Genomic DNA, 9,970 nt, shown 5'->3' with positions numbered 1-9,970 from the left:
CAAAGTGACTGTGTGATTGTGAAAAGCTTGTGTCTGATGCTCCTTTTATCTACCTTGTCAACAAAGGAGTAGAACATATGGAATAAAAAGAAATAATAGGGGAACAAATGCTAAAATAAATTTAGTTTGAAATGCTAGTGATCAATGAAAGCAAGGGGTAAGGGGTATGGTAGGTATAATCTTTTTTTTTTCTTTCTTTCCTGTGTTCGTTTTATTTCTTTTTCTATTGCTTTTTATTTCTTTTTCTGAATTAATGCAAATGTTCCAAGAAATGAATATGCAACTAAGTGATGATATTGTGAATTACTGATTATGTATGTTGATGTTTTATTTTGTTTCTTTATTTTTTAATTAATAAATAAATTTTTTTAAAAATTAAAAAAAAAAAGAATAAACAAATTAAGGTGATTAAATGCCTAGATGCCAGCAAAAAAAAAATAAAACGAATCACACTAGGAAAATCAAAGCTATGACCCAGTCAAAGGAAAAAACCAACAATTCAAATGAGATACAGGAGTTGAAACAATTCATTCAGAATGTTCAAACAGACATGGAAAACCTCATCAAAAATCAAATCAATGAATTGAGGGAGGATGTAAAGAAGGCAAGGAATGAACAAAAAGAAGAAATTGAAAGTCTGAAAAAACAAATTACAGAACTTATGGGAATGAAAGACACAGTAGAAGAGTTGAAAAAAACAATGGAAACATACACTGTTAGATTTAAAGAGGGAGAAGATAGGATTAGTGAACTGAAGGATGGAACATCTGAAGTCCAACAAGCAAAAGAAAATATAGGGGAAAAATGGAAAAATATGGGCAGGGACTCAGGGAATTGAATGACAATATGAAGCGCATGAATATACATGTTGTGGGTGTCTCAGTAGGAGAAGAGAAGGGAAAAGGAGGAGAAAAACTAATGGAGGAAATTATCACTGAAAATTTCCCAACTCTTATGAACGACTTCAAATTACAGATCCAAGAAGTGCAGAATAGCCCAAAAAGAGTACATTCAAATAGACGTATTCCAAGACACTTACTAATCAGAATGTCAGAGGTCAAAGAGAAAGAGAGAATCTTGAAAACAGCAAGAGAGAAGCAATCCATCACATACAAGGGAGGCCCAATATGACTATGCATAGATTTCTCAGCAGAAACCATGGAGGCGAGAAGACAGTGGGATGATATATTTAAATTACTAAAAGAGAAAACTGCCAACCAAGAATTCTATATCCAGCAAAATTGTCCTTTAAAGTGAGGAAGAAATTAAAACATTTTCAGACAAAAAATCACTGAAAGAATTTGTGGCCAAGAGACCAGCTCTGCAAGAAATACTAAAGGGGGCACTAGAGGCAGATATGAAAAGACAGTAGAGAGAGGTGTGGAGAGGAGTACAGAAATGAAGACTATCAATAAAGGTAAAAAGAAGAAAAATTAGATATGACATATAAAATGCAAAAGGCAAAATGGTTGAAGAAAGTATTACCCATACAGTAATAACACTAAATGTTAATGGATTAAACTCACCAATCAAAAGACATAGACTGGCAGAATGGATAAAAAAACAGGATCCTTCTATATGCTGTCTATAGGAAACACATCTTAGGCCCAAAGATAAACATAGGTTGAAAGTGCAAGGTTGGGAAGAGATATTTCATGCTAACAACAATCAGTAAACAGCAGGAGTAGCTACACTAATATCCAACAAATTAGACTTCAAATGTAAAACAGCTAAAAACAGACAAAGAAGGATACTATGTATTAATAAAAGGAACAATTCAACAAAAAGACAACAATCATAAATATTTATGCACCAAGTCAGAATGCTTCAAAATACATGAGGCAAACACTGAAGAGAGAAATAAACACATCTACCATAATAGTTGGAGACTTCAATTCCACACTCTCATCAATGGAAAGAACATCTAGACAGAGGATCAATAAAGAAACAGAGAATTTGAATAATACAATAAATGAGCTAGACTTAACAGACATTTATACAACATTACACCCCACAACAGCAGGATATACCGTTTTTTCAAGTGCTCATGGATCAGTACAAGGATAAACCATATGCTGGGTCACAAAGCAAGTCTCAATAAATTTAAAAAGATTGAAATCATACAACACTTTCTTAGATCATAAAGGAATGAAGTTGGAAATCAATAATAGGCAGAGTGCCAGAAAATTCACATATATGTGGAGGCTTAACAACACACTCTTAAACAACCAGTGGGTCAAGGAAGAAATTATATCTCGAGGCAAATGAAAATGAAAACACAACATATCAAAACTTATGGGATGCAGCAAAGGCAGTGCTCAGAGGGAAATTTATTGCCCTAAATGCCTATATCAAAAAAGAAGAAAGGCCAAAAATTCAGGAATTAACTGTCCACTTGGAAGAACTAGAGAAAGAATAGCAAACTAACCCCAAAGCAAGCAAAAGGAAAGAAATAATGAAGATTAGAGCACAAATAAATGAAATTGAGAACATGAAAACAATTGAGAAAATCAGCAAAACCAGAAGTTGGTTCTATGAGGAAAATCAACAAAACAGATGGACCCTTAGCAAGACTGACAAAAAGAAGAAGAGAGAGGATGCAAATACATAAGATCAGAAATGGAAGAGGAGACATAACCATGGACCCGACAGAAATAAAGGAAGTAATGACAGGATACTATGAACTACATTATGCTAATAAATATGACAATGTAGATGAAATGGACAACTTTCTAGAAAGGCATGAACAACCAACATTGATTCAAGAAGAAATAGACAGCCTCAACAAACCAATCACAAGTAAAGAAATTGAATCACTCATTAAGAACCTCCCCCAAAAGAAAAGTCCAAGACCAGATGGCTTCACATGTGAATTCTACCAAACATTCCAGAAAGAATTAGTACCAATCCTGCTCAAACTCTTCAAAAAAACTGAAGAGGACAGAAAGCTATTCTACGAAACTCATTCTACGAAGCCAACATCACCCTCATACCAAAGCCAGACAAAGATATTACAATAAAATAAAACTACAGAACAATTTCTCTAATGAATATAGATGCAAAAATTCTCAACAAAATTCTAGCAAATCAAATCCAGCAGCACATTAAAAGAATTATGCACCATGACCAAGTAGGATTCATCCCAGGTATGCAAGGATGGTTCAACATAAGAAAATCAATTAATGTAATACACCATATCAACAAATCAAAGCAGAAAAACCACAAGATCATCTCGATCGATGCAGAAAAGGCATTTGATAAAATTCCACATCCTTTCCTGTTAAAATACTTCAAAGGATAGGAATAGAAGGTAACTTCCTCAACATGATAAAGGGAATATATGAAAACCCACAGCTAACATCATCCTCAATGGGGAAAAACTGAAAACTTTCCCCCTAATATCAGGAACAAGACAAGGATGTCCACTATCACCACTTTTATTCAACATTGTGTTGGAAGTTCTAACCAAAGCAATTAGACAAGAAAAAGAAATACAATGCATCAAAATTGGAAAGGAAGAAGTAAAACTCTCACTGGTTGCAGATGATATGATACTATATGTCAAAAACCCCAAAAAATCCACAGCAAAACTACTAGAGCTAATAAATAAATAACCAGCAAAGTGGCAGGTTGCAAGATCAACACTCAAAAATCTGTAGTGTTTCTATACACTAGTAATGAACAATCTGAGGGGGGAAATCATGAAAAAAATTCCATTTACAATTGCAACCAAAAGAAAATGATTGTATAATGATACGGCTTTCACAACGTGACTGTGTGATTGTGAAAACTTTGTGTCTGATGCTCCTTTTATCTACTTTGTCAACAGATGAGTAAAACATATGAAATAAAAATACATAGGGGGAAGAAATGTTAAAATAAATTTAGATTGAATGCTACTGATCAATGAAAGGGAGGGGTAAGGGGTATGGTATGTATGAATTTTTTTCTGTTGTCTTTTTATTTCTTTTTCTGAATTGATGCAAATATTCTAAGAAATGATCATGATGAATATGCAACTATGTGATAATATTGTGAATTACTGATTATATATGTAGAATGGAATGATCATGAGTTAAGAATGTTTGCATTTGTTTGTTGCTGTATTTTTTTAAATTTAAAATAAAAAAATAAAATAAAAACCCTACAATGAATAAAATGGTTGAAGTACTGCGTATAAGTAATAACATTAAATGTTAATGGATTAAACTCCCCAGTCAAAAGACAGATTGGTAAATTGGAAAAAAAGTATGATCCAAATATAAAGTCACATTAAGCCCAAGAGATTCCCCTTAAACCAAGAACATAAAAAGGTTGAAAGTGAGAGCTAGAAAAAGATATTCCACACAAACCATACTAAAAAAGAGCCAATATTAATATCGGACAAGACAGACTTTATAAGCAAAGCTGTTATAAGAGACAAAGGACACTTTAATAACAATTAAAGGGGCAATCCACCAAGAAGAAGTAACAATCATAAACTATGCATCTAACAAGGGTGCCCCAAAATACAAATGCTGGTAAAACTGAATGGAGAAATAGACATCTCTACAATAATAGTTGGAGACTCCAAAACACCACTCTCATCAATAGATAGAGCATCTGACAGAGGATCAATAAAGAAACAAAGAACTTGAATAATATGATAAAAGAACTAGAGCTAACCAATATATATAGGACACAGCACCCCAAAACAGCAGGATGTACACTCCTTCCAAGTGTTCATGGATCATTCTCTAGCATAGAACACATTCTGAGTCACAAAACAAGTCTCAATACATTTTTTTAATTGAAATTATACAAAGCATTTTCTCTGATCATAACAGAATGAAGCTGAAAATCAATAAAGGCATCGAACACAAAAATTCACAAATATATGAAGGTTAAACAACACTGTTAAATATCCAATGAGTCAAAGAAGAAATGTCTACATTTAAAAAAGAAGACACTATCCTATATTGCTGACACTCCCTTTCAACATGAAAAAAGTTAGAACGGGCATAACTCAAATATCCCTAAAGACTGGGAGAAAGATCAAAGGAGACAGAGGAGTTATAACAGAGAAGTTAGGGTTTAACAAATGAGTGTGACTTTTTGTATCATATTGATACTTCTTTTTAGTACCCAGTACCTTGGAACATCTAGAAGGAAAAATCTGAAATTGTGGAACTGTAAACCATACCTAACTTTGAAATCTGTTTTATAACTACCTATTAAAATGTACTTCAAAGTTTATTGCTTTTCAGTATATATTTCGTATTTCACAATTTAAAAAAAGAAGAAACAGCTAAAATCAAAGATCTAGTTGCACAACCACAGAATGAGAAAAAGGATACTTAACTATTACAAAAGCAAGCAGAAAGAAATAACAAAGATTAGAGCAGAAATAAATGAAAATGAGAATTAAAAAACAACAGAATTAACAAAACCAAAAGTTGGTTCTTGTTAGCTAATGAGGTTGAACTCCAGTGTAAGGGAATAGATAGGAGTGAAGGTGGTTCTCTAGTGGGTCTAGAAGTTATTGAAGATGAACAAGACTGAAAGGGGGTTCCTACATGTCCCGCTGATTCACACTAGAAATATGAATTAGTTTGCACAAGAATTACTTCAAAGATGATTCTTGTACAGAGTATTTAGTCCAGGGTATACGAGGAAAACTGCTATTGCATTCTATGAGCTATGTTCAAAAAGGAAACTATCAGCACTACCACAGCAACAGCAGAGGTAAATAATGGGAGAAGGGGCAAGAGTTAAGAGGAGGTTTAGATTTCCTACTTTATCAAGGATGTGTTTACTGGTTTTCTTTTTCTTGGGAACAATGAAATTATCTAAAATTGAGAATGTTAATGGACTGTGGACTTTGGGCCCTCTACATGATGCCCAATGAATACAGGTGGCTGAAAGATGCACTGATGGAGAAGTAGATTGGTGAATGATGGTGTGTACTTATAAACAAAGGTTGTGCTGCTACAAAAAAGGAAGAAAATCATGAGGCATGCAACAATGTGAACATGTGGGACATTTGATGAGATAAAATAAGCCAGAAACAAAAAAACAACAATGGTATGGTCACTTTTAGAAAATGCTTATAAGAAAACAGGGGCCTAGATTGTAAGCTTTTAGAGTAGACACATTAAGTCCGGAGTGGTGATTATGATTTCTGGATTTTGAGAGGCTGTTTGATATATATATATAACCTGATATTTAGAGATAAGAATGAAGCCGAACAAGTTGGGGTTAAAGTAATTCAGAACATTGGGTAAGGAAGACAAAGTCTATATTTTAGAACCACACATACTCTTTGAGACCAATGGAAGAAAGGTTTATTTGGTGTGGAACTGAAATTTTCTGTAGTGCATAATCTAATTCAACCTATCTGTATAGCTCATTTGAACAACTGAAATACAGGATACACAGAATAAGAAAGAGCTCCTTTAATCCTGTATAGATTATTGTAATGCCTGGATACATCCTAGAGTATATTAAGTAGATAATAAAAAAGCATTGACAAAGTTCCCTGAAAAATGGGAGAATGAATAGGGAACTATTAAACCTTACCATCAGGGAATCCCGATATTGTGTCAAACTCTAGGGACACCCAAATCAATAGGCCATGCCCTCGATCATAAGGCTTACTCTTATGAAGCTTATGTGGGTAGCAAAGAAGCTTACACTACCTATAGGAATGCCTAAGTGTTACTTCTGGAGGACCTCTTTTGTTACTCAGATGTGGCCTCACTCTCTGCAAGTGAAATCATTGCCCTCCCCCCTACATAGGACATGACATTCAGGGGTGAAACTTTCCCTGGCGACATGGGAATGAATGGGAATGACTTCCAGGGATGAATCCAGACCTGGCACTGTGGGATCAACAATTCCATCCTGACCAAAAGGGGGAAAAGAAGTGTAGTCAATAAAGTATCAGTGGCAGAGAGAGTTCAAATAGAGCCGAAAGGCTACTCTGGAGGTTGCTCTTACACAAGCTTCAGGTAGACCTTGCTACCTATCATAACCTGCCAGCTCTCAATCAGGACCATTCCAGCCAATCCTAAACAACACCTAGGGCAACATATAAGATTCGACAAGGGTTCCATGCACTGGAGTAACTTTCCAGAAACCTACAACTTCCAGATGGGTCCCTGGTCCAGGTAAGTCTTGAAACCTAACCCAGCCTCTCCAGTACATCAGATAGTTTCATCTCCCTACCCCATTTTAGTGACAGACCTTTCCAATATCAAAAATGTACAATTGCCATATCCCAAACACCCCTAAAGAGAGGGATGGAAAAGATCAAAGAAGTTGGTGAAGTTGCACAGAAAGATAGGATTTAACAAATGAGTACGAATGCTGAATCATTAGATTGATCTCTTTTCGACTCCAGTATTATATAGAGCAGCTGAAAGTATCAACCTGAAATTATGAAATTGTAACCCATGTCAAAATCTAAAATATGTTGTACAATTAATTGTGGTGCTGTGCTTTGAAATTTATAACCTTTTTGTATATATGCTATTTTTCACAAAAAAAGGAAAGAAAAGTTGATTGTGATGATAAAAAAATATTTAAGGGTGGACCACGGTGGCTCAGTGGCAGAGTTTTTGCTTGCCATCCTGGGGACCTGGGTTCGATTCCTGGTGCCTGCCCACGTTTATATATATATATTTTATATATATATTTAAGCCCTCTAGCTTCCTATATTCTAGAGCAGCTAGAAGGAAAAATATGAGAGGATAGTATAGTAGCCCATGACAAACTCCGGGATTTGTCCTGTAACTACTTGTTGAAGAGTGCTTTGAAAACTATTGCTTTTTTATTTCTTTGCTTTGTATATATGTTATACTATAAAATTTAAAAAGTTAAAAAAATTTTTTTTAAAGTTGACTCTTTGAGAAGATCAATAAATTTAACAACCCCCTAGATAGACTGACAAAGAAAAAAGAGAAGATGCAAATAAATAAAATCAGAAATGAGAGGGAGGACATTACTGACCCCATAGAAATAAAAAGATTCATAAGAGGATACTATGAACAGCTATATGCCAACAAATTAGACAACCCAGATGAAACAGACGAACAACTTATACAGATTCTAGAACAGAAGACCTGAACAAACCAATCACAAGTAAAAAAAGATTGAAACAGTCATCAAAAACCTACCGAAAAAGAGAAGCCCAGGACCAAATGGCTTCACAGTTGAATTCTAACAATCATTCCAAGAACAATTAATATGATCCTGCTCAAACTCTTCTGAAAAATTGAAGAGGAAACACTACCTAACTCATTTTATAAAGCCAACTCACCCTAATAGCAAAGCCAGATAAAGATACTCCAAGAAAATAAAATTACAGACCAATCTTTCTAATAGTTGTAGATGCAAAAATCCTCAACAAAATATTTGCAAAATTAATCCAACAGCACACCATGATCAAGTGGGTTTTATCCCAGGGATGGAAGGGCAACTGAACGCAAAATCAATTAATGTAATACACATTAACAAATTGAAGGGGAAGAACCTTCATCATAATTCATGCAGAAAAAGCATTTGACAAAATCCAGCATCCTCTCGATATAACTCCCTCAATATGATAAAGGGCATAAATGAAAAACCCACAGCTAAAACCCTACTCAATGGTGAAAGACTGAAAGCTTTCCCATCAAGATCAGGAATAAGATAAGAATGCCACTGTCACCACTGTCACTCAACATTGTGCTAAGTTCTAGCTAGAGCAGTTGGGCAAGTAAAAGAAATAAAATGCATTCAAATTGGAAGGGAAGAAGTAAAACTCTCACTGTTTGGACATGACTTGATCCTTTATAGAGAAAATACCAAAAAATCTACAACAAAGCTACTGGAGCTAATACATGATGGTATTTTGTGTGTAGATACAAGCAATAAACACAAGTCAGTAGTGTTTCTATACACAGTAATGAGCAATCTAAGGAGGAAATCAAGAAAAATTCCATTTACAATAACAACTAAAAATCAAATAGCTAAGAATAAATTTAGCAAAGGAAGCAAAGGACCTTTGCACAGAAAACTACAACAGATTAAAGAAATCAAGGAAGACCTAAATAAATGGAAGAACATTCCATGTTCATGCATTGGAAGACTAAATATTATTATTAAATATCTTTAAGGTATCAATTCTATCCAAATTGATCTACAGATTCAACAGAATAACCATCAAAATTTCATCAGACTACTTTGCAGAATTGGAAAAGCCAGCTATCAAATTTATTTGGAAGGGTATGGGACCCCGAATAGGCAAAAACACTTCAAAAAAGAAGTTGGAGACTCATGGTTCCTGACTTTAAAGCATATTACAAATCTAAAGTGGCAAAAAAAGGATGGTATCGGCACAAAGACATACATACTGACCAGTGGAATCAAAGTGAGAATTCAGAAACAGACCCTCACATCTATGGTCAATCTATTTTTGACTAGGTTGCCTAGTCCACCCAACTGGGACAGAATAGTCTCTCCAGTGTCACTGAGAGAACTAGATGTCCATATCCAAAAGAATGAAAGAGGACCCCTATATCTACACCGTTAGAAAAAATAACTCAAAATGGATCAAAGACCTAAATATAAGAATTAGGGCCAAAGAATTCCTATAACGTAGGGAAGCATCTTCAAGATTTTGTGGTAGACAATGGTTTCTTAGTCTTTACACCGAAGCACAAGCAACAATAGAAAAAAATAAATGGAACCTGTTCAAAATTAAGCATTTTTGTGCTTTAAAGGACTTTATCAAGAAAGTGAAATGGCAACTACTCAATGGGAGAAAATATTTGGAAACCACATATATGATAAGGGTTTACTATCCAGAATATATAAATGCTATAACTCAACAATAAAAATACAAACAATCCAAGTACAAAATGGGCAAAAGACTTGAATAGACATTTTTCCAGAGGAAGTACAAAGGCTACTTGGTATAGCTGCTGTGGATGAGTTTGGAGGCTCCTGA

This window comes from Tamandua tetradactyla, chromosome 5 (genome assembly GCF_023851605.1).
Source record: "Tamandua tetradactyla isolate mTamTet1 chromosome 5, mTamTet1.pri, whole genome shotgun sequence".
Lineage (NCBI taxonomy): Eukaryota > Metazoa > Chordata > Mammalia > Pilosa > Myrmecophagidae > Tamandua > Tamandua tetradactyla.
Note: the sequence above shows the minus strand (reverse complement) of the source record.